Here is a 26,350-nt window from a genome sequence, read left to right as displayed (position 1 = left end):
ACCCCTAATTATAGTCAGAACTGACCCATAACCATACTTTCCTCATGGTTATTTCCTCTAAGGAGAAAATATGTGGTATTTTGTCTAGTATGTGTGTATGTGTGTGTGTGTGTGTGTGTGTGTGTGTGCGCGTGTATTGCTTCTTTCCAGAATGATGTCTTTACAAGACTTGGGCCTTGCTAGAGTTTTGGTTTTTTTCAGTACTGGGGTTTGAATTCAGGGCCTCATTCTTGTTTTGCCCAAGCTTGCCTTAAACCCAATCTCCTTCAGAGTAGTGGGATTACAATGTGAACCATGGTGCACAGCCTGTAGGAGTTCTTTAAATTGGCTCTAGCTGTGTACACAGTTGTCAGATTGCTTTAGCAGACACACCCAGCTTAAGGGTGTGGTGTTGAAACACCCAGCTTTCAGGGGTTTTAGTTCATACTACCTCTGTGGTCAGCAGCAACCGAGTAGAGCCTGGAAGCTGACCTCTTTCTTCTTCTTCTTCTTCTTCTTCTTCTTCTTCTTCTTCTTCTTCTTCTTCTTCTTCTTCTTCTTCTTCTTCTTCTTCTTCTTCTTCTTCTTCTTCTTCTTCTTCTTCTTCTTCTTCTTCTTCTTCTTCTTCTTCTTCTTCTTCTTCTTCTTCTTCTTCTTCTTCTTCTTCTTCTTCTTCTTCTTCTTCTTCTTCTTCTTCTTCTTCTTCTTCTTCTTCTTCTTCTTCTTCTTCTTCTTCTTCTTCTTCTTCTTCTTCTTCTTCTTCTTCTTCTTCTTCTTCTTCTTCTTCTTCTTCTTCTTCTTCTTCTTCTTCTTCTTCTTCTTCTCCTCCTCCTCCTCCTCCTCCTCCTCCTCCTCCTCCTCCTCCTCCTCCTCCTCCTCCTCCTCCTCCTCCTCCTCCTCCTCCTCCTCCTCCTCCTCCTCCTCTTCTTCTTCTTCTTCTTCTTCTTCTTCTTCTTCTTCTTTCTTCTTCTTCTTCTTCATTTATTCATATGTGCATACATTGGGCCATTTCTACCCCCTGCCCCTCCCTCTGCCCCCCCCACCCCCCCTCACTTCCAAGCAGGGGAAGCCTTTTCTGTCCTTTTTTCCAATTTTGTTGAGAAGATATAAGCAATAATAAGAAAGACATAGCATTTTTGGTAGTTTGAGATAAGGACAGCTATACAGAGAGATTCCTAGCATTGCTTCCATGTACAAGTGTGTTACAACCAAGTTGATTCATCTCTACCTGACCTTTTCACTAGTTCCTGATCCCCTTCCCATATTGACCTCTGTTGCTTTAAGGTTCCTGTATTAGCTCCTCTGCAGTGGGGACACCAAACACTTTCAAGTTTTAGGTTTCCCACCTCTTTCTTCTTCACAGTTTTGACCCAAAGGAGATTGAGGGCTTACTTAGCTGCACAGCCCTGCAGGAGCCTCAGGCATGGCTGAACCCAAATGTCCTAACAAAGTCATTGAAATCTGTTTCTAACTGGCCCCTGTTCAGGTGGGCTTTCCTTCACTAGTGGCCTGGTTTGTGTTTCACCTGCTTGTTAACTGCAGCCTAAAAGAACTCTTGGGCTGGAGATGTGGCTCAGTGGAAGTGTGAGTGAGACCTTGGGTTCTATCCTCAGCAACACACACACACACACACACAACTGTTTCTTAGTAATTTTAGCTCAAGTTCAGGACTTTTATTGTGTCAGCTGGGGCAATGTGACCATCCCAAAGCCATCACATTGGGCTGGCAGAAGCTCAAGTGGTAGAGCACCTGCCTAGCAAGTGTGAGGCCCTGAGTTCAAGTTCCAGTACTGCAGCAAACAAAAACACATGCCCACCACACCCCTGTCCCCTGCTTTTGGGGAGGGGCTTAGCTCTGTTACATGACATGGACTGAGAAAAGAAAGTGGCTTTAACTATAACAGCTACTTGTAGATCAAAACTACTCTGGGGTTAATTTTGAATAGTTAAAATTTGAATACATGTATGTTTGAAAATCTAGATCACAGGTCTACTTTATGAACTATCACTCTCTTCTGACTTTGCCTGTATGAATTTCCACACTGACTAAGTGCAGAAGTTTCTAATTCAGATAAGGTTTCTAATTCTTTTTAAATAAAGCAAGTGAACTTTTCTTTTTCTTTTTTCAGTGCTGGGAACTGAACTCAGGACCTTAGATATGATAGCTAAGTGCTTTACCACTAAGTTACACCCCTAGTCTTCTTTCTATCTTTATACTCCACACAAAAAACACTCAATGGAAGAAACCCAATGCTTCGGATAGATTTTAGAGCATAGTTCAGTCTGTCTTGGGACCTTCAAAGGTCACCCGGATTTATTGGAAACTCATGGGAAATTTTGGTTTAATACAAAGACTTACACACATTCATGTTTCTTTTTTTCCTCTCTTTTTTTAATTACGGTACAAATTTTAATTGTACAAAGGGGTTTCATTGTGATATTTCCATACATGCTTATAATGTACTTTGATCAAATTCACCCCCACAATTTTTTTTTCTTTTGTAGTATTGGAGTTTGAACTCAGGGTCTCCTGTTTGCTAGGGAGGTGCACCTCCAGTCTGCACATTCAGTTTCCTTATTGAAGAAATTTCTAGCACAGTAGTTGGGAAAGACTGCATTTTTAGGTGTAAGGAGTTCCTTGCAAGGTCTCTCCCTCCGTAAGGAGACTCACATTTCAGACTTCTTTCCCCTGCTCCGAGGGGTTCCTATTTTCGTTCACAGCACAGATGAATTTGGGTTTGGGTCCTGATTCTGCCTTTTACTGACTATGAGACTAGGTCTGAGCCTCTCTGTGCAAACCTTCTACACCCCGTAGCTAACATGAATTGCTGAGGACAGTGCCTGGCACACAGTAAGCTCTTTTTGAGTATTTACTACCATCAGTGTTATTTTAAAAGCCCTCAGAGTGCATAACCAAGGCCTGTTTTCCTTCTGGTTCAGATGGAAGCTGGAGGTCAGAGGTCAGATGCCTGAAGCTAAGCAGCTTATTAAAAGTAGAATAGAAATAGATGAGAAGAAACCAAAGTGCTTTTCTCTTTAGATAGTTATCAAACCATGCTTCGCTGCAGACTGTGGGCTCGGGTATGGCCCGAGATCAAAGGCCTTCTTATGTGCAGTGACATTTCTGAGCACAGGGCTGGGTTATAAAACTCTTGAATGGAAGGTTTTGGCACTCGGAACACAGCTAGGGATGGAAGGGCAGGGTTTTTATAGAGGCGATTCACGGAATTGCTTATGTTGGGGGGAGAATCCAGACTGTTATGAGTCATTTCTCTCTTTATTGCTCATACCCAACAACTGTCATTTCCTTTTAAGTCTCTCTGTAGGATCTGAGCTTCAGCTGAGGGCCAAGAGAACTCTTTTGGGAAGACAGAGTGGCTTCAGTGAGTGTGGGCAGGAATACCCCTTTGTTGGGCTCTGGGTCAAGCAAATAAGGATTTTATTTTACCAGAGGGTAAAATTCTCTTTGGAAACGAGAGGCATCCTTGAAGTCTTTGACTTAGATAAGCACTCCTTTTGTCTGTCTGCCATTTTCATTCTCTAAGAGCTAAAGCTAAATTTGATGTGTGATAAGTAGAGCATCATAGACCAGCTTTGGAAAGTGGGAATGGGTGTGTCTGGGTTGCCATGTCTGGAACCTGAGATTGCAGAAGAGGTCATTTGGAGTCCAGTTGCCTGAAGTCCTCCTAGATCTCCTGGGAGAAAGGTGAGGAGGACTTTTGGGTTGGTGGTGAGACCTAGTGTGGTAGGCAGATTTGCAAAATGGATGTCAAATCTCACCTTTGTGTCATCTCCTTCCTTTCTGTTTGGGCTGGACCTAGTGACCTGCTTCTCAAAAATAGGAGATGACAAAGTAATGGGCTGTCGCTTTAATGATTTGGTTATACAAAGCTGTGAGTTCTACCTTCCTAGGAATCTCTCTCTTGCTGCCACTGTCATGTTCACTTTCTTTCATGCTTTATTTTTGGTAGCACTGGTGGTTGAACTCAGGGCTTTGTGCTTGTGAGGTGGGTACTCTACTGCTTGAGCTTTGTCCCCAGCCTTTTTGCTCTGGTTCTTTTGGAGATAGGGTCTCACTTTTTGCCCAGGTTGGCCTGGACCGTGATCTTCTTGTTTTAAATTTCTCACCATCATTGTGATGACAGGTGCTACCAACACACCCAGCTAGCTTTTGGTTGAGATGGGGTCTCATGATTTACCTGCCTGGGGTGGCTTGGTACCACAATCCTCCCAGTCTCAGCCTCCCAAGTAGCTAGGATTACAGGTGTGAGCCACCTGTGCCTGGCTGACTTGTGTGCTTTGATGAAGCCAGCTGACATGTTGGAGAGACCTGTGCAGCAAGGAATTAAGGATGGCTTCTGGCCAACATCCAGCAATGACCTGTGACCCTCAGCCTTTATGAACTGAATCCTGTCAACAATCACTGGGTCAGGTTGGAAGTTCATCGATCCTGCCCCAGTTTGAACTTGAGTTGCCTGTAGTCCTGGTTGCCTTGTGGGAAGTCCTGAACAGAGGACCCAGCTAAGGACAGTACAAGAACTCTGACCCCCCCCACACCATGAGATAATAAGTGTGTGTTACTTTAATCTGCTAAATTTTAGGTAATTTTTAATACAATATAGATAACTAATATACTAGGTCAATTAAATTTGTTATCTTAAACAAAGAGAGAAATAAAGACTTCCCCAAACTTGAGGTTTTGGATACTCTTTGGTAAGTTTAGACTTCACTGTCCAGAATCCGAGGACACAAGGTTGTTGAGCTCTGAGGCCCACAGGTTGTTGCTATGTGTTATGGTCTCTATATAGTGGCTGGGGGTTATTCCAAGACCTCAGGGAAGAATTATAGAACCAAGAGCCAGGATTTGTTTGGACATCCCAATGGGAGTTGCAAATCACTGGTTGGAATAAATTCTCCCCATTGGTGAGCAGGAAGTATTAAGTGTGGGGAGAAAGAGAGGAAAGTCTTTGTATATTGATAATTCTATTTTCAGTCTGTGTCTGCAATGTGGTTAGGAGGAGAAGAACCACAAAGAAAAATGCAAACTGCAGTGAGAAGTGCTCACAGGCAGCAAATGCTGAAGAGTGAGTGCTCTAACCACTCCCAGAAGAAATGACACACCAGCGCCACCAGAGGAGGAAAATCACACTTCAGTAAAGCAAATAAGAATTTAAATGAATAATACTCAATGTGGAAAATTTGAATATACATAAATACAGATAAGAGGAAAAAATAATCCCATTATCCAGAGAGATCCAGCATTAACATTTAAAAAACAGTTCTCTTCTTCAATGCATTTCTTTTCAAAGACAAGATTTCACTGTGTAGCCCAGACTGGTCTTAAGTTTGCAATCTTCCTGTCTTTAGCCTCCCTAGCACTGGGATTACAGGTGTGCATCACCACACCTGGCTTCAATGCATATTTTATATGGTTGGTTTTTAAATTATATATGCAATTTTGCTTTAATTAAAATTTAATTAATGAAATTGTTGAAACACACAGAAAATGAATTGCTGCCCACTGTAGCAATTTGGACTATGTTTAGTGTAGCATTTCCCTAACATAACATTGTCTTGGATAAGAAAGACAGGTCTTTTCTTTGCACCTAGAGTTGCCTGGGCATTTGTACCCTTCAGTGCTATGAATGGCATGTTTGTTTCTCTACTTTGCCTTTCCTGGGTTGCCTTTGGGTTCATAAGGTGGTGGCTGGAGCTCCAGAAATCACATCAACATCTTCCATCATAGCAATGCCCCTTTCTCCCTTAAAAAAATCTAGCAAGTTTCATATGACATGTTTGTTCACATCTTATTGGCTCAAATTGAGTCATATGGCTGTATCTAATTACATAGTAGGTAGGAAATGAAATATTTATCCAAGATGATGGTGTTTCAGCTAAAAAATCTCTATCATGCTATGGAACCACCAACCAGATTTAAGATATGGTACCACTTACTAATTTAGATCTCTTTTAAATTTAAATTAATAAATGAGGAATTAAAGATATAGACAGATTCACTTTCATTAAGGATGTAGAAAGCTAAAAAAGTGTTATTCCCACCTAATAAGAACAATCCAGATAACCTATAAAATCTTAACTTCTTTTGCACTCATCTTAATACTTTCATGAATATTTAGCATTATCAGACTCTTAATTGTTGCCAAATTATGGGTATAAAATTAAATTTTATCATTGATTTCATTCACATTTCTCCTAAATGTGTTACTAAATGTTCTTCAGATGTTTCTGTATGCAAATTCCCTGATCATAGTCTTTGCCTATTTTTAATTGTGTTATTTGCTTTTTTCTTATTATCATATAGGATTTCTTTATATTGGCTGGTTAATCCTTTTTTTTTTTTTTTTTGGTGGCACTGGGGTTTGAACTCAGGGTCTCCTGCTTGCTAGGCAGGTGTTCTACCACTTGAGCCACTCCGCCAGCCTCTACTTGATTAATCTTTATTGATGATATGCTTATCTGTACTTGGTCTTTTATTTTTGTTTTGGGCAAAACAGAGAACATAATTTTAATTTGGAAACATTGACACTTTTTCCCTTTATGGGTTTGGGATTTGTTTTTTGTACCTTATGAAGTATTTCTCTATTGCACTATCATAAAATTACATTCTCTTAAATTTTCTTCCAAAAATGCTACAAATGCTGCTTTTCACATTTGTAACTTGTTATATGTAAGATAGGATCTAGTTTATTGTTTTCTTTGTGAAGCCAGTTGTCCCAATACTAAATTTTAGATTTTAATTTTTCCTTTTTTCTGTGCCGGGAATCGAACCCAGGGCCTTGTATCTGCCATGCAAGTGCTTTAAGACTGAATTACATCCCCAACTCCCAGTATTGTATATCAAATTGTGTTTTATTTCCTCAGTGGTTAGAAATGCCATGGCTGTAGAGTTCTGAGTTGCCATTTATTTTTGGGTAGGTCTGTTTCCAGGCTCCTTATTCTGTTCCAGCCTGTTTTTCTATTTTGGGCTCTCTTCTAGCTATGTATTTTTTACTCCACAAAATTTCATAAGAATATATGAGGAAACTTCACAGCTGCCAACAGTGTGTGAGTTGCAGAGAGCACAGCTGTAAGAATTAAGGATTGGGGCTGGGTGCTGGTAGCTCACATCTGTAATCCTAGCTAATTGAGAGGCTGTGATCAGGAGTATCTGGGCTCGAGGCCAGCACGAGTTAAAAAAGTTTGTGAGCCCACATCTCAACCAAAAAAAGTCAGTGTGGTGGCACTCATCTGTCATTCCAGCTATGACAGAAAGCACAAAATAGGAGGACTGTGTTCCAGACTGGCCTTGGCAAAAAATGAGACCTTATCTTCCAAATCACCAGAGTAAAAGGGGATGGAGGCCTGGTTTAAGTGGTAGAGCACCTGCCTAGCAAGTGTGAAGCTCTGAGCTCAAACCCCAGCACTGTCAAAAAAAGAAAAGAAAAAAAAGAATTAGGGATTGGTGGAGCTTAGATCCTCAGTGAACATATGGGGCATAGACTCTACAGTCAGGGGTCACCCCAAAATATCCTGGATCTTCCTTCCACTAAATGTGAGAATCAAGCTGCGTGGCTGGAGCTGTGCAAATGATGTATTAGGAGGAAAGAAAATAAAGGAACATAACCCCATCTAGCCCCTATTCTTCTACCTGAAAGTTTATCTGAATTATTTAAAATTTCACCATGACATAGGATATTAAAAATGGAACCATGTCATAAAAAAATGCAACATTCCTGTGCATCAGAGTGGGAAATAAGTTTAAAGAAATACAACTACTCTTTCTTTTTCTTCCTCCTAGGGTAATAGTATGTGAGGCTGGAAGAAGCCTTTGGGATCATCTAGCACAGCTTTGCCATTTCCAAATGTGTAGGGTTACCACACCCAGAGATGGCCAGGATAGTTCAAGTTTCACCAGTTGTTCCAGAATAATAATTAATGGCACTGCTTTTCAGAATCAAAAGGTCTTGGGGTGGTTACCATGTTGATGAGAAAATGAGATTTCCAGAAGTTTAGTAACTTTTATCATTGTTTTAAAACATTCTCATTAATTTTTACTAGATAATGTTGAAGACAGTTTCCCTATCCCTTATCTTAGAAAATATGTCCAAATGTAAAAATATTAAAATTTTTCTCATTAAGTATGATGTGAGTTTCCAACTAATGAAACATGTGGTACTGCATTAATTATTTATTTATCTGTAGCCAGCATCTTGCCATGTAGCCCAGGCTGGACTCAAACTCACAATCCTCTTGCCTTAGCCTCCCAAGTGCTGGGGTTATAGGTGTACACCATAATGCCTCATCTTAATTGGTTTTAAGACACATAATGGGGAAAAAAGACATGTAATGGGTGACTAAATGGTTGAAGATAGAACTAAACTAAACACTAGGGACAAAGTACATTTTCTAAAAGTCGCACAAATACTGTAGCTGGTGTCATAAGGATCAGAGTTCAAATTCCTTGACTGTTATTCTTCCTGAGCATTAGGTTACAATGTTCTTCATCATCCTTGTTGTTATTTTCTCCATTTTCCAAATTCTTCTCAATGAGTATACATTACTTTTGTTTTCAGAAAAAAAAAAAGTAGAGCTGTTCTAAAAATGATGCCTCTGGCAAATGTCACAGGATTGTGCAAGAGTTGCTGAGGTCTCCTTCTATAATCTCATGAGATCTCTACAGTAGCCCCACAAGATGGCCTTGCTGTCATACCATTTTGTAGCTAACTCTGAGCCCAGGAGTTAACTTGTGTAGTGACCGAGTCAGCCCGCGGCCAAGCCTGAGAGTCAAACACAAACACATCCTCTAACTTGCAGACGAGGGCCACCACCACCTTCCTCCTCCTTCCTGACCACACCCAGGACCGGGCCACATCCTTCAAGTCAGACAGGGGGTAAAAATCTTACGCGCCCTCCAGGTAGACATTACTAATGTAGAACAAGGTCCTGCAATTCACGTGTCATATTTTTAAGTGGAATGAAGGAAAAATCATTTGTCAGCTGTTTTCACCTCGCTGAAGGAAATGATGCAATGTCATCTTTTAAAAGAAAATTAAGCCTGTAATTCCTTACTAGTTCAGCTCTCTGCACTGAATATACGGCTTCTTGCATCTTAATTCACTATTTTGACCCTGTCTGAAATACTGTTTTATTTTTACTGTACAAATGAATGGGATTTTCTGTGATCTTTCCATATATGAATACATCATGAGTTAATCATGTCTGTCCATCCTTTTGCTTTCACCCCCACCTCCACTGCAGTCCCTAGTAATCCCTCTTCTACTTTGAGGTTGACTTGCTTACTTATATATTTTTTGATTTTAGTTACCACGTGTGAGAGAAAACATGCTATTTGTCTCTCTGTGTCTGGCTTATTTTGCTTACAATGATGTCTTCCAGTTTCACTCATTTTGCTGCAAATGACAGGATTTCATTTCTCTTTATAGATGAATAGTACTCCTCATCTATCTATCTAAAGTGTCTCCCCATGTTTATTGTGGCACTATTCACAATAGCCAAGTTATGGAAACAGCCAAGACGCCCCACTACTGACAAATGGATCAAGAAAATCTGGTATCTATACACAATGGAATTTTATGCAGCCATGAAGAAGAACGAAATGTTATCATTCGCTGGTAAATGGATGGAATTGGAGAACATCATTCTGAGTGAGGTTAGCCTGGCTCAAAAGACCAAAAATCGTATGTTCTCCCTCATATGTGGACATTAGTTCAAGGGCAAACACAACAAGGGGATTGGACTTTGAGCACATGATAAAAGCGAGAGCACACAAGGGAGGGGTGAGGATAGGTAAGACACCTAAAAAACTAGCTAGCATTTGTTGCCCTTAATGCAGAGAAACTAAAGCAGATACCTTAAAGCAACTGAGGCCAATAGGAAAAGGGGACCAGGAACTAGAGAAAAGGTTAGATCAAAAAGAATTAACCTAGAAGGTAACACCCACGCACAGGAAATCAATGTGAGTCAATGCCCTGTATAGCTATCCTTATCTCAACCAGCAAAACCCCTTGTTCCTTCCTATTATTGCTTATACTCTCTCTACAACAAAATTAGAGATAAGGGCAAAATAGTTTCTGCAGGGTATTGCGGGGGGAGAAGGAGGGGGTGGAGTGGGTGGTAAGGGAGGGGGTGGGGGCAGGGGGGAGAAATGAACCAAGCCTTGTATGCACATATGAATAATAAAAGAAAAATGAAAAAAAAAATAAATAAAAAGTGTTTATTAATTAGAAAAAAAAATAAAAAGGGGGGATTAAGTAGTTTTATTATCTATATAAATAAAGAGAAAAAAGTTCCTACTTAGTGAATAGGGTTTGACAAAATTCTTTGAGACTCCAAAATTCTTTGAAGGGATATATTACACCATATATCCCTTCATCATTGGTTACCAGGATTAATTTGGCTTAAGCAAACCAAACTAAGCCAGGGAAAGAACACAGTATAATGCCTTTTGCATTAGATAGCAGAAAAAAAAAAAAAAAAAAAAAGAAGTTTCAGTTTCAGGTCTTATACTAAGATCTTTGAACCATGTCTAGTTGATTTTTGTATAGGGTGAGTGGGGTCAAGCTTCTGTTTTCTGCATGTGGCCAGCCAATGTTACCAACACTACTTGTTAAAGAGGCTGGCTTTTGTCCAGTGTATGTTTTGGCATGTCTGTTGAGAATCAGTTGGCTGTACATGCATGGACCTATTTCTGGGTTCTCTGTTCTTTTCCATTGGTCTCTATAGTCTCTTCTATGCTGATACCACATTGTTTTTGTTACTATGACTCTGCAGTATGTTTTAAAGTCAGATATTTGCTCTCTTTTGCTCAAGATTGCTTTGGCTCTTCGGGGTTTCCATTTAAATTTTAGAATTGTCTTTTCTACCTTTATGATGAATGTCATTAGTAGGAACTATATTGAATCAACTTTGGGTAGAATGAAGTTTTTTTTTTTTTTTTTTGGTAATATTGGGGTTTGAACTTAGGGCTTCATGCTTGCTAGGCAGGCGATCTACCACTTTAGCCACCTATCAGCTTTGTTTTGTGTTGTATGTATTTGAGATAGGGTCTCATGAACTATTTGCTTGGGGTTAGCCTTAAACCATGAACCTCCTGATCTCTGCCCCCTGAGGAGCTAGGATTATAGGCTTGAGCCACCTGTATCCAGCTAGTATGAACATTTTAGCAAGATTATTTCTCCTATATCATGAACATGGGAGGTCTTTTCACCTTTTTGTGCCTTTTTCAATGTATTTCTGCAGTGTTTTATAATTTTCATTTCACTTCCTTGGTTAAGTTTATTCCTAGGTATTTGTATATGTGTGTATGTGTGTGCATGTGTGTGTGTGTGTGTGTGTGTGTTTGTTGTGAATGGGATCACTTTCATGATTTCTTTGCAAATTCATTATCGGTATATAGAAAACCTAATGATGTTTATATTTGGTTTTGTCTCTTGCTACATTGCTGAATGTAGCAAAAGACTGTTAGAGCTCCTGATCAAGTCTAACAGTCTTTTGCTGGAGTCTTCGGTATTTTCTCTGTATAGAATCATACCATCTACAACTGGACATGGTAGCATGTACTTGTTATCCCAGCACTCAGGAGGCTGAGGTAGGAAGATCACAAATTCCAGGCCAGCCTAGACCACATAGCGAGACCTTATCTCAAAAAACCAAAAGAAAAAAAAATCATGTCTGCAAACAGGGATAATTTGGCTTCTTTCTTTCCTATCTGTTTGCCTTTTATTTCTTTTTCTTGCATGATCGCTTTAGCTAAAATTTCTAGTATGATAATAAACAAGAACAGTGAGAGTAGATGTCTTTGTCTTATTTCTGATCTTAGAAGAAATGCTTTCAGTTTTTGCCCCATTTAGTATGATGTTGGCTATGGGTTTATCATATATGTTCTTCATTATGTCAGAGTCTGATCCTTCTATACCTAGTTCATATAGGGAACAAGAGTTTTATCATGGAGGGATGTTGAACTTTATCAAAGTTTTCTTATGCATTTGCTGAGAAGATCACGTGTTTCCTTCATTCTATTTATGTGATGTGTTGTGTTTACTGATTTGCATTTGAGGAACTATCTTTGCATCTGTGGAGTGAAACCAATGTGATCACGGCATATGTTCTTATTGACATGCTGTTGAATTTTGTTTGCAAGTATTATTTATTTATTTTGGCTATACTGGGGTTTGAACCCACGGCTTTGTGTTTCCTAGGCAAGGATAGCCTTGCTGGGTATAGTAATCTTGATTAGCAGTTATTTTCCTTCAGACTTGAAATGCATCTTCCGTACACTCCTGGCCCTTACGGGTTCAGTTGAAAAATCTTCTGTTAGCTTAGTGAGTGTGCCTTCAAATGGGACTTGGTGCTTCTCTCTGAAGAGTTTAAATTTTTTTTTATCCTGTACTGTCAACAGTTTAACCATGGTGTTGTGGTGAGAGTCTTTTCTGGTCATGTCTATTTGGGGTTCTAAAGACTTCTTATACCTGGATGTCCATGTTACTTCCAAGATTTGAGAAATTTTGTTTATTCTTCTTTCTATGTTACTTCCGTTTAAAACCTATATTGTTAAGGTTCTTGTGAAAGGCCAGACTGAGCTGATCTTTACCTTGATCTTCCACTAAAATGTGTCAAAATGCCTCATAAAACATAAATGTCTGGGGCTAGGGATGCATCTCAGTGGAATGGTACATACTGAACATGTGCAAGCCCTTGGGTTAGATCCCCAGCACTGAACCCTCTCAGAAAACCCCAAACAAATACAAAAACATATATGCATGTACACTTATTTCTTAGAACACACCATAAATTTAATTAGTCATAAAATAGTAAGTTGATTAACCTAACTGTATTAAGATCTTCTGTTTATCAAAACACACCATTTAAAGAATAAAAACACAGGCTGCATGTTGCCTACATCTAATTGACTAATGAGATGCATTCAAAATTCTTAAAAATCACAAAGACAACACAATAGAACAAAAGTGACAAAAAACTTGAAAAGCCTCATAGGCATTGAAACAAAGTAGACCTAAATGCATCAATAAATCAATGGTCATAACATCTTCCTGAATGTATCAAGATGCAAGAGGATATACACAAAATGAGGCCACTGAGTAAATTTCAAAATGACATGAAACAATGTTACCTATCATTTATGGGACACAAATATACATAGTAAAATAAGGATGGAGGACTATACATCAACTTAATGGTAGTGATTATCTCTGGAGAAGATGGAAGGAGAGATGGGAGTGAACTTAACTGTATTTGCAATTTTTTCCTTAAAAATAAAGCAAACAACAACTCTGAACCAACCATGACTGCAATTTAATGTGTTATATCTGGATGGAAGTTATATGGGTGTTTGTAATGTTAATTTCTGGGCTTCTAGGTATATGTAAAGTATTTAATAATTAAACCTTAAACCTCTATAGTTGAATTTTTTAAATTTCAAATTTTTCTTTTGGTAGTACTGGGTGTTGCTCTCAGGACCTTGAGCTTGCTAGGCAGGTACTCTACCACTTGAGCCACTCTGTCAGCCCTCTTTTGCATTGGTTATCTTTGAGATAGGGTCTCGCTTTCTGCCCTGGCTGGCCTGGATTGTGGTCTTCCTATTTGTACTTCCCTGCTGGAGCTGGGATAACAGGCATACACCACCATGCCCAGCTATTGGTTGAGATGGGGTCTCCTGAGCTTTTGGCTGGGTCTGGTCTGTAACTGTGATCCTCTTGATTTCTACCTCCTGAGAAGTGAGAAATACAGGATTGAACCGCTGTATCCACATTTCTGTTTTTAAACCACATTTCCTAAGAACATAGAGGTGATACTGTACTGTTCTCATGGATGCTGGCCTTGGAAAGACACTGGCTATTTTGTTGCTTTCCCTCTCAGATTCATGCTCTGCCCTGCTGAGTCCTGTGGACTACACACCAGACTCCTTTGCCAACTGATTTTCAGTTCAGCCAATGGGAGGCACCATGGGAGATTGGAGGACAGATTGAAGCGAGGTCAAGGTGGATCTTCCCAGCTCTCTTTCTGCTTTGGTATTGCATTATCTCGCTATAGGAAATGTATCACAAAGAAGTGCCCCTCTTCTAGGATTCCTGCTCTCACTGGGCTTTAATGACAGTGTTTTCTTCTCTTGTCTCAATAGGTCATGGAAGAGGAATGGAAATAGCTTCTCGCCATTGCTGGGCTCTGAAGGCCTTACATGTCCCTAACCATACTGGAAAGCTCTCAGCAGTCCCTTCATTAAAGCCTTTGCAACTTAGCCATCTGGATGACATAAGAAGACATTGTGTGAAAAGGTTATATATATATTTAAAGATTCCTTTGCTGTGGTTGAAAAGATTGACTAAGTGGCTTGCTCCAAGTCCAATACCTCCTTGCATATAAAACAACTTGCTTTGGCTGGGTGTGGTGCCTCATACCTGCAATCCTAGGTGTAAGAGAGGCAGAGAACAGGAAGATAGCCAGCCCAGGATAAATGTTAATGGGATCCCATCTCAACCAACAAACTGGGCATGGTAGCATGAGGCAGTGGTACTAAGCTACACCGGAGGCATGGAGGAACATGGTCCAGTCCAGCTGAGCAAAAAAAATTAGACCCTATCAGAAAAATAACTAAAAGCAAAAATGAGCTGGGGCTATATTTCGAGTGGTAGAGCTCCTGCCTAGTAAGTGTGAGGCCCTGAGTACAAATCCACAAAACAACAAACCAAAAAAAACCCCATCTTGCCTTGAGCACATGTGGTTGAGAGCTTTTTTATAAATTTCTTTTTCTTTTTCTTTACCTAACAAGAATAATATAAGGTTGAGAGCTTCTTGATGAAAGGGGACAAGACTGACATGCACAGGAAGACCTACTCTCCTAAGACCTCAGGCCCCAAAGTTCCCATGCTATGGAGTTGCCCAAGGGTTGTTCTTGTCCTCCCAACCTTCTACATGCCAACAGAGACAGTTTCCCAAGGGAAAAACGAGACTCTGAGACCTGAAGGAGAAAGCTAGCCACCCTAAGGAGAATGGCAAGTGAGTGGAAGTAAGCTTTATTTTTAAGGTTTTCTAGGTAAAGAGAAAACAACTCAGACAAAAACCAGTAGGGATAAATGGAAATCTATCACTAGAGTTGATTGCATAAGGAGAGGGAGAGGTGAGGTAGGAGAAGAAAAAATAGATCATAAAAAGCTTTATTAGTAAGAGCAAGGGTATGGGTGTTACGTGAGGTCAGGGAAGAGCCTTTAAGACTTTTTAAGTAGAGAGCGTGTTCTGTAATCATACTGGCATTTTAGAAGGTTGCCCTGTCTGTGTGGGGAGACTGAACTGGAGGTGGATGAGAGCACAGGGACTTTCTTAGGAGATGTGGCAGTAACCCAGGCTGGAGATGGACTGGAATGGAGTAAATGGAACAGGAAAGTGGCCTATCATAGCAGAATGGATGTCTAGAGGAGGCTCCCTGAGTGCATTTACGCAATCTCGGTCATTGAAGGACAGCCCTGCATAACGCAAATAGTCTCCTTATTTGATTTCAGCTAGACTGTGAACTATCTTTTGTTTGGTGTTTTCCTTGCTTTTTTTTTTTTGGAAACAGAGTCTTGCTATTTTGCTGGGTTGCCCAGACTGGCCCAGAACTTGTGATTCTCCTGCCTCAGCCTCCGCAGTAGCCAGACCACAGCTCATGAATCACCACGAGCTACATTTTGTCTGCTCTGTGTCTCCAGGACCACGGAGGTGCTCAGGCAATGAGTGTCTTGAGTAAGTGAAATTCCTGCCATGTTGTTTTGCCACAGTGGCTCTCATCGAGACATTCCAGGCCCATCTTTGTTAGGACCGTTAGGTGAGACTGCAAAGAAAGGTGGCGTGTAGGGCTAGTCCGGAGTGAGTGCTCAGCTCTGTGTGCTTTAACTCGCTTCACAGTGCATTTTGAAATGCCCAGCTTGGGTTTTTCCCTGTCTCAGTTCTCTTCTGCCATCTGCTGGATCAAGTGCATTTTATAGTATTTTGGAGCCAAATAACCAAAGAAGATGGTGAACACAAGCCTACAAACTTTGTGGGAGACATGGTGGACAAGTTTACAGCTAAGTCGGGGAAACAAGTATTACGGCATGCCACCTTCTGTTCGCAGCACATTTTCAGTGCTTTCCAAAGACAGATATTCTCTTTTATTGTTTTTATATGGACTACTTGAAATATTGGTTTTCTCTTTGCAGTTTTTGCAACAACTCTAGGAAAACAGCCATTTATTATACTATTTTTAAAATGAAAAAACAGAAGCATAGAGGTTTAAGTGAAACGCTAACTCTAAACAGTAAATCAAGGTCTGAAGTCTCCTTGACTCCTCCTTCCACACTTTTCTCACAAAACATCTCCAACAAAAACAAGTTGCTGGGCACAGTGACTCATACTTGTAATCCATTCTAGCTACTTGGGAGGCTGAGATCAAGAGGATGACAGTTTAAGGTCAGCCTAGAGACTGAGGGAGGGTCATGGGATCCCATCTCGACTGGTAACTGGGCACAGTGGTGAGTGCCTGTCATTCAAGCTGGGTGGGAAGTATAAAATAATCAGTTTAGGCTGCCCAGGGCAAAAAGTGAGACCCTATCTCCAAAATAACCAGAGCTAAAAAGGGCTAGAGTGCCTCAAGTGCTAAAGTGCCAGCCTAGCAAGTGTGAAGCCTTGAGTTCAAACCCCAGTACCACCAAAAAAACAAGGGAGAGTTACAGTGGGCTGAGACAAGTTGCTAGTTTGCCTCATAGAGATGAAGGCTGATGGTTTCTTGCTGTCTTGCACTTAGAAAGCAGGGCGTTGGTGGGGTGGGGTGAGGAAAGCAGCAGGAACAACACTCCATATCACGTCCCCAAGGACACTCCAAAGTGATGTCCCTGAAAGAAACATTTTTAAGTGACTGGAAATTGGTAGACATAGAACTAACCTTTGGCCACACAGAACAGATCCTGGCCCCACCTTTTTCATAGTGCTGGGGATCGATCCCAGGACTTTGTGCATGCTAGACAATCACTTTATCACTGAGCTGCATCTCCAGCCAATCAGAATTTGTTTTGGAGGTTCTGGGATTTAGAACTCAGGGCCTGTGCTTGCCGAGCAGGCATTCTATGACTTGAGCCATGCCCCCAGTCCTAAGATCCTGCTATTTTTGTTATCATATATAGCAAAGGGAAAGAAACTAGCATACTGTCCTTTTCTCATTTAAACTTAAATTATACAAGTACCCAAATATATTCTTGGTGTTAAGAAATCCAAGCATTCAGATCAAGCTAAATTTTCCTTTACTACTGTTTAATGCCTTTTCTGAAGACAGGCACAGTCAGAGGTATTGCTTCCAGATCTTTCCCCATGTGTTTACATAAATATTTGCATTCCTATGGCAACCTAGGTTGTTGTTTAGTGTTTTATCTCTCTTCCATGAACGGTATCCAGCTGTACTGGACAGGACTGCCCTTCCTCTCCGACTGAGCTGCCCTGACTCACTGGGAGGTGCGGTTCGACTTGCCCACAGCCTTCCCTTCCCTGGAAGATTGACTTTAGCCCTAATGACAAATATCCTTAGATCCCTGCTCCTCTCACACCATGCCTCCAGGCTGGGACTCCCTACAGTTCCTGTCTAGCTTCACTGTAGCCTTCTGTTTTCCCTCCTCCTCCTTCTCTACTTCCTGCTCTTCCTTCTTTGTATTGGGACAGATATACTTATCACAAAACTTACCATCTTAACCATTTTAAGCATGGAGTCAGGACCATGAAGTACATTTGTATTGTTTTCTTGTGGTGCTGGGGTCCAGGGTCTTGCACATGCTAGGCAAGCCCTCTACCACCAAGCTATATCCTCAGTCTTTTGGTTTTTGAGTCACGGTCTTGCTATGTAGCTCAGGCTGGACTTGACCTCTCAATTCTCCTGCCTCTGCCTCCCCAGTGCTTGAGTTACAAGCCTGGCTACCTCAACACTGTTGCACGACCATCATCACCACAGCACCCCTACTTCTTCATCATCTGAAGCTCCATACCTGTTAAACACTATTTTTCCATTCCTTCTTCCCTCTATATTTCTCCAATCCTTCTTCCCCCCCAGCTTTTGGCAACCATTATTATATTTTGTTGTGATAAATTTGACCGTTTAGATACCTTGTGTAAGTGGAATCATAGAGCGTTTGTCTTCTTGTGACTGGTTTATTTCATCTAGTCTTCAAGTTCACAATATCTTCAAGGAGTATCCATGTTGTAGAGACTGCTTCAATTTTTAGCTCTCTTGTATCCAGAGTTCTAGGCCAGAGGCCCATCTTCGGGGATTTCAGTATGTTGGGGCCAGATACTCACCCCATTACACCAAATAAAAAAAGGTCAAGAGAGAGATTTACTATGTGCCATGGGCATGCCAGATGAAGAGGTAAACTAAGCATTTCAGCCCATTTTTGGGGTATAGACATGAGGTTTAGGTTTAAATACAGAAAGAACTGGGGCAGGGGGAAGGAGGTTTGCTTAACTAAACAGTCCTAGGCAAAGTGTGGACAGGTTGATCATTATGGTTTCTGGGGAAATTGTCACACCTCAGGGGGGCAATCTGGTTCCTGTAAGATGGTCACCCTGCTCCAGGGTGCAGCCTTATTGTCATACCTAATTGTCCTCATTTGGGGGGAGGGGGACCTGTCCTTCAAGGCTCTGCTATACTTTCCTTGGGGGGCAGTTTTGGTCCCTTTTCATCAAGATATTATTGATCTGGAATCTTAGGTGACTTCAGGAGAGAGGCTTACAGTAAAGGAGACAGATAAAATGGAGGCAGGGATGCTAAGCTTTTCTCCTGCTTTTAGTTAACTCATAAGCCCAAGTAAGGAGTCAGTGGCTTTTAGCAAAATAGTTTCTAGGTACCCATTATACCTCTCTCAATAATAAACTCATGCCACTCCATCATGAATCCTGTACAGGATTCTGGGCTCTGGCTTTGCTTGACTGAGACTTTATTTCCTCTACATCGCTACCCATTTTTCCTGCTCCATCGGTTCTAAGTCTTCACATCTCTGTCCCTACACACATTTCCACACGGCTCTGAAGTTCCACTACCTCATGTTCCCTCTCTTTGATTGTGGGCTCAATCAGGGGATGTTGTCCTTTGGCTAATGGGGTATTTGCAGACACAGTGCTTGTTCAGGGGGGCCTGCCCTCTGGTGCCTCTGCCTTCAGCTGGCCAGCCTGCTGGTCTCAGGGGGAGGATAAAAGATGTGGATCCAAGTCCTCTCAGGTGACCTGTAGACTCACAGAGAGAAACAAACAAAGGATGTGGCCAGGCCTGGCCTATGTCAGCCAAATTCCAGTTAATCTGCAGAAAGGTGAAGTGATCATAAATGACTTTTGCATTAAGCCACTGAGCTTCGAGGGGCACTTTATTATGTAACAATTACTAACCAATGCACATTGCTGTCTTTTTTTTTTTTGCTTTGCTTGTTTGTTTCTGTGGTACTGGGGCCTGCACCTTGAGCCACTACACCAGCCCTTTTTTGTGATGGGTTTTTTCAAGATAGGGTCTCATGAACTATTTGCCCCAGGCTGCCTTTGAACCTCAGTCCTCCTGCCCTCTGCCTCCTGAGTAGCTGGGATTGTAGGTGTGAGCCATTGGTGCCTGGTACTGTCTTTTATGCATCTCTCCTTCTCCAGTTATATCATCATTTTTCTCCTCTGTTGTTATCATTTTAAGTTTTCTTATTTCAGTAATTTCTTGCCCTCTCCCCATTTTGTACAACAAATTTGTACTCAGTCTAAATTTTTTTGGCAGTACTGGGGTTTGAATTCAGGATCTCATGCTTATTAGGCAGATGCTCTACCACTTGAGCCACTCCACCAGCCCTTGTTTTAAATGATGGGCTGGCTTCAAACCATGATCTCCTGATCTCTACTCCTGATAAGCAGGATTACATACCTGAGCCACCGAAGCCTGGCTCACTCACCACTTTCTGCTGACTTCCATTAACCAAACTAGTATTTTCACGGGGAGGTTTGATTTTACTAAAATTTTGTTCACATAGGACTTTTGAATATTTACTGCTGTTTAAATCTATAATGCTCCTAGGGGATAAATTGAGAAAAGATTCTTTTAGAGCAAACGCACAATTTTCTGTGGACCACTTTCATGTGTTTCTCTTCTCACCAAATAATCCCAGATTAATATACCCCTCTCCCCCATCCTGTCAAAGCTCCTGGGAACCAAATGTGAGAAGTAGGAGGAGGATTCAATGTCAGGAGATTTCTTTGCTTTGAGTTATGCTGGGCTGTGAGTGGATATAATAGTATTCTAGAATATTTCTTTCTCTAATGACTCTTTCTACTGTCACAAACATTTGTGCTGGTAGCAGAGGGATAGTTCATGTCAATTTAATGCAAGAACTGTACTTTACAAAGCTCTGCCTTAATTAGTAAAGACAAATTAAACTAAATTGGGCCATGTGCTCAGGAAATCAGTGTGACAATTCATGGTAAGAAGAATGCAGTCTATTGATATAATTTGGCATTAATTTTTAGTAGAAATGATGAGAAATTGGAGGTGACAATGGGTAGATATTTTGTAAGGTTTGGGCCAGAGATAGTGAGGTTAGAAACTGGAGTTCTCATGTGGTAGGAATGTTTGTGGAGTCTGGCCTGTCCATGCCTCCATGGGTCAGACAATGTAATGAGGGATCCCAGCCTTCTCTTCTGAGGGCATTGGTTCTGTTTTTTTTCCTCCACATTCTCTGGATTCATGAAAAGAACATGAGTTTGGGAGTAGACAGTTTTTGGTCTGAGCAGCCATTTGTCTACATCTTGGCAATGTGAGCAAAACATTGGTTTAACATTTTGGCAAGTGTTAATGTCAATGCATTCCTGAACTTTCCTGACCTTTGTTTTCCTCACATAATGAAGGTACATGCTCATTTCACAGATTTTCTTGTGGTGAATAAATGGCATGTCATATGCAGAGCATCTCACGTAGTACCTGAATCCCAGAGGAACTGAACAGAAGGACTTTATGAGTTTTCACCAGCTGAGTCACACGTTCATTTTTAATATTCAGCTTAGCTCAATTCATTGTCTCATACCATTGCAGTGAGGATGTGTTTTTCTTTTCCCACTATGCTCCCTTCTGTGACAATTCCAAAGCCTTCTCCCCAGGGATACTTGTTGATTCTTGGGGACCATCACCATTAAGCAGGGAAAACCACAGAGTACAAGGTTTTTGTCTGTTATTACTGATCATGCCACAGGGGGTCACTGTTGAAATAGGCACTCTTGCCACAGTGTGCCATTCTGCTGGTCTAATGCCCAGTGAATGGACAGGCACCCCTGTGGGACAGCAGCTGCTATGTTTCATTTCATTTTCCTGCATAGATCACTTCTATTTAAGTGCTTTTTGTGATGGAAACGAAGCTGCCAGATCATTGTGTGTGCAGGGGGATCTCACCTGAGTGCTCTGCTTTATGGCTGAGACTCAGTCCTGCTCCCTGTTTAATTACTCTGATCTTGGTGTTTTCACATCCAAAGTGTCAAGATAGATGGCTTCTTTGCCATTCTCCATGAAGAAGAATACATACTTGTGATGATCAAGTTCACAGATACAGGCTCCAAAGTCCAAGTGTCTTCAAAAGCCAATATCTATATATTTGTTCTTAATCCCCTGTGGACCTAAGGCTTTGGGGCCATGAGGGCAGTGATCATTGGCCCACTGCTAGATACAGTCATGCATTGCTGAAGGACAGGACATGTTCTGAGCCATGTGTCACTAAGCAATTTCATCATTATGGAAGCATCACAGGGCTGACATGGCGGAGACCATCACGGTGTCTGCCTGCTTCACAGGCATTCTCAGAGCAAGCCTACTTCAGAGTTAGAACTTGAACAGACAAAGTTATGTGTGCAAAGAAGAATCAATAAAGTACTATTTTATGTAGCTCTTACAGGATGGAATAAGTGAGAAAATCATTAACTTTACAGTAACATTGTAACCTGTTTTTTTAAAAAAACATTTAACAAAAGTAGTGATTCAGAAAGAATGGAAACATTGTAGACTTTATCTGTTGTAGAAAAAGACTTCTAGATAGTGGTCTTTCCAGACTGACTATTTAAGCAGTATGACAGGAGCACAGGGATCACAGTGTACTCAATTTTCCCTTATATGGGCACTTCCTTATAGACTTCACCTCCTCAGAATATGCTAGAAATGCAAAATGAATATAAAATAAAATAGACCTTTAGTAACAGAGACGTGTTACAGGTATCGGGCTGAAGATTATGAGGTTTGCTGTGAAGATTCCTCACAGTATTCCTTGGAGCATATTTAATTTTATTTTGTGTTTTTGCCTAAAGCATGTAAGCTTGACTAGCCATTTTCTCCTTCAAGTATTTCTAAATGTAACAAATCAGGAGTGTGTGTATCTACTTAGAATTCACATTTTTTCTTAACCGGTGGTGATTTTACCCCTCCCCTGCAGGGGACATTTGACAATGTCTGGACACATCTTTAGTTGGCCAGAAGAAAGAAAGGTAGAATTGCTATTAGTATCCAGAGGGGAGAGAGCAGGGATGTTAACAAATATCCTATAATGCACAGGATGAATCCCTGTGTTAGTAAGACTTTTGTTGGCATGATCAAATACCTCATAAACACAATTAGGGAAGGAAAGATTTATTTGCTCTTGGCTTCAGAGGGTTCTGTCCATGGGTAGAACATCATGGTGGCAGTGGCGTGTGGTAGAGAAGCTTCTTCACCTCATGATGGCCAGGAAGTGAAGAGTTAGGAAGGGAATGGGGACCAGATATAACCTTCAAAGACCTGTGTCTAAGACCCTTTAGTGATCTGTGTCCCCCAGTGAGGTCCCACTTGTAAAGTTTCCTCAACCTCCCAAAATAGCACCCTCAGATGGGGACTGAGCACTCAGTGCATGAGTCCATTGAGGACATTTCACATTCAAACCATAGTCTCTCCTCCCCATCTGAAGAAAGATTTATCCAGTCCAGAACATCTGTAATACCCTGTAGAAGTGGAACTAGGATTCTAGAAGGGGTGAGTGGTAGTTTACAACCTAATAGTGAGGAAGGAGGCAGAAAAATGATATAAACAGAGACACAAATTTTAAGAAGTGAAATTTACAAAGCATGTCAGAATAGCACCTTGTAGAACAGAGGCAAAGAACTCTGTGCATGTCTAAACCGCCAAGACTATCGCTGTATCAGGGTACCGAGTCATAATAGCTGCTGAAATAATGTTAATATATTCAGTTTAATAACACAGGTGGGGAATCTTTATTACCTGCAGCTAAGCGGGGACTGTGGATGGCGGAGACTGACATCCCTGATAAACAGACATCTCTGAACTCTGCCTGCTTGCTACCCAGTGTATTAAAGGCAGAATTTATGTGTGAAATTACCTACATTTGAGAGTGCCAGAGACTGGGTCTAACCTCAGCTTTGCCACTTGGTGACCTTGAACACTTTCAAATATTTGGGTTCTTGGGCTGGCGGTGTGGCTCAAGTGGTAGAGTGCCTGCCTAGCAAATACAAAGCCCTGAGTTCAATCCCAGTACTGACAAAAAAAATTTAAATCTTTGGGCTCTCTATAGGGGGTAATAATGCCTACCATGCTGCATGCTATGAAGACTAAAAAATAAATGATAGCTCTTATTACTAGAGTAAATGATAATAAATAATTTATAATAATAAAATGCTATATATTTATGGTTTATAATATATTTATATGATAAATAGTAAATCATGCATAAATGATAGTTTTTAAATTAATAATCTGATATCTAGACTTTCTGATTTTTGCCATTTGGCATATAAAAGGTAATTAGTCCCAAAGGCCTGACCTTGGGTGACCGGCTCCCTCACCCATTTGCAGAGAGCTGGGAGGCATTTCTGGAACAGAATGGAGACAGTTCTCAAGGAGCAGGACAAAGAGAAAAGCTTAAAAGTAAGTGAACTTGACATTGAACAACTGATCATGTTACTGCATTGTTAACTTCTTTTAACCCAATAGCCATCTCTAGGCTTGCCTGTTCTTGCTCCTGCCGCCTGCCGGGACTGTTCTTCCTACTGAATTACTTCTAGCAGAAAACCCCGCATCAGTGGTGTAGTCAGGCATCCAAGCCATGTTCCTGAGCATCTGTGACCTTCACCTCCCGGGGCTCTTAGCAATGCATACTCACACAGAGCTGGCTCTGTTGCTTACTAACCATATGGCCTTGTTGCCAAAGTTAAAGGATTTGTGGCTTGTAGAAAGCCAGTTCCTTTCTCTCTAAGCCTCAATTTTCTCACCTCTAAAACAGGAATAGTGTCTGGGCACCAGTGTCTCTGCCTGTAATTCTTGATATTCAGGAGGCAGAGATCAGGAGGACTGAGGTTCGAAGCCAGCCTGGGCAAAGAGCTGATAGACCCTTTCTCAAAAAACAAACAAACAAATAAACAAACAAAAAATCCACCACAAAAAAGGGCTGATGGAGTGGCCCAAGGTATAGGCCTTAAGTTCAAACCCCAGTACCACAAAGAAAATAAGGCTAGTAATATTTCCTGTTTCCGAGGGTTACTATTTAATATACCAAACATATTACTGAATAAAAACTAAATGCCTATATTCAATAACTATTAAATATTAGCTGAGGGTTGGCATATAATAAGAGCTCAATTATGTCATTTCTTCAGCAAAATTAGTGATAAGGGCAGAACAGAACCTGCCTGGAACTGAAAAAAAAAAAAAAGAGCTCAAATATAACTTCTTCTTCTTCTTCTTCTTCTTCTTCTTCTTCTCCTCCTCCTCCTCCTCCTCCTCCTCCTCCTCCTCCTCTTCCTCCTCCTCCTCCTCCTCTTCCTCCTCCTCCTCCTCCTCTTCCTCCTCCTCCTCCTCCTCTTCCTCCTCCTCCTCCTCCTCTTCCTCCTCCTCCTCCTCCTCCTCCTCCTTCTCTTCCTCCTTCTCCTCCTTCTTCTCCTCCTGTCTTTCTTTTCTGGTGCTACTACAGTTCTGAACTCAGGGCCTTACACTTACTAAGCAGGAGCTCTACCACTTGAACCATGCTCCTAGCCCTAAATGCTTTAGTCATTTTTCCAAAAGGATTTCACATTTATGCTTTGGCTAACCTGGACTGAAGTTCTACTTATGCTTCCCACAGTAGCTGGGATGAGAAGGGAGTGCCACAATGCTAACCATTTTCTTTCTTTCTTTCTTTTTTATGGTATGGGGGTTTTAACTCAGGACCTACACCCTGAGCCAATCCACCAGCCCTTTTTTGTGATGGGTGTTTTTGAGATAGGGTCTTGCAAACTATTTGCCTGGGCTGGCTTCAAACCTCAATCCTCCTGATCTCTGTCTCCTGAGTAGTTAGGACTACAGGTGTGAACCATCGGCTCCCAGTGCTGACATTTTTATTAGTTGAGATGGTGATATCATGAACTTTTTGCTTCAGTTGGGCTGTAACTGTGATCCTCCTGATCCCTACCTCCCAAGTAGCTAGGATTACAAAGGTGAGCCAGCATGCTGGGCCTATCTTTTCTTTAATGCCACCTTGCTAAGTGATTTCATTCTGTTTGCTGGTTTTGAACAGCACTAACACATGATGACTCTCAGATTACATCAGCAGCCGGATCTTACCAGGGAGCCCAGTCTTGTCAGCCACTCATTCCTTGACATCTCTACTTGGTAAAGTAATCCAGACTTCACATGTCCAAGGCGACACTGCTAATCCCAATCCCCAATCTTCACCAACTCCAACCTCCTCCAGCTCAGTACTGGCCCCATACAAACTGTCAACTACAACAATTACAATAATAAAAGAATTGTCTGGTCTGAATCTCCAGTTCCTGGGAGGGAGTCACTAAAGCCTTGGAATTTCCCACGTGATAGGAGTGTCTGGTTTTCATAGTAAACTCCTTGGATTACACTTGAGTTTACACTAATGAGACTCAGGACATATGCTAGCCTTGACAGAAGGACCAGCTATCTGATGAGAGGCTTGGGTCTTTGGGTTAGGTGGTATTGACCCAATCTCCAGAGAGGGCAAGGAAGCTGGAAATTGAGTTCAGTTCTGTGGTCACTAATGATTCAGTCGGTCATGCCTATATAGTGAAACCCCATTAAAGACTGGACAGAAGGACCAGGGTGAACTTCCCATATTGGGGTACACACAGAGGTGCTGGCAGAAAGATGTATCCTAAGGATGCAGGAGCTTCATGTTTGGGACACTCCCAGACTTCCCCCTATGCATCCCTTCATTTTGCTGGACCTGACCTGTGTTCTTTATAGTAAACTGCAATTGTACAGTGTGGTGTTTAGTGAAAACCTTCAAGTTTGTAGCTAATTACTGCAAATTTGGTGGCTGGAGACCCAGGAATAGAAGCTGATGTT

The 26,350-nt window shown here is 41.3% G+C and overlaps 1 long non-coding RNA gene across 3 annotated transcripts; it reads left to right on the top strand.

The window, feature by feature from the left end:
* The first annotated feature begins 3,300 nt into the window (after positions 1–3,300).
* LOC141419235 (uncharacterized) lies at positions 3,301–25,752 on the top strand. Of its 3 annotated transcripts, none has more exons than XR_012443981.1 (5): positions 3,301–3,362; positions 13,876–13,997; positions 14,138–14,291; positions 23,855–23,926; positions 25,551–25,752. It is a non-coding gene; the product is annotated as an uncharacterized lncRNA (long non-coding RNA). The 3 variants fall into 3 exon arrangements; XR_012443980.1 differs by having other exon boundaries at positions 13,876–14,027; XR_012443979.1 differs by having other exon boundaries at positions 3,308–3,685; positions 13,876–14,027.
* Positions 25,753–26,350: the final 598 nt, after the last annotated feature.

Source organism: Castor canadensis, chromosome 19 (genome assembly GCF_047511655.1).
Source record: "Castor canadensis chromosome 19, mCasCan1.hap1v2, whole genome shotgun sequence".
NCBI classification, from domain to species: domain Eukaryota; kingdom Metazoa; phylum Chordata; class Mammalia; order Rodentia; family Castoridae; genus Castor; species Castor canadensis.
The sequence above is the reverse complement of the archived record's forward strand: the minus strand, read 5'-3'. Positions and strand labels throughout refer to the sequence as shown.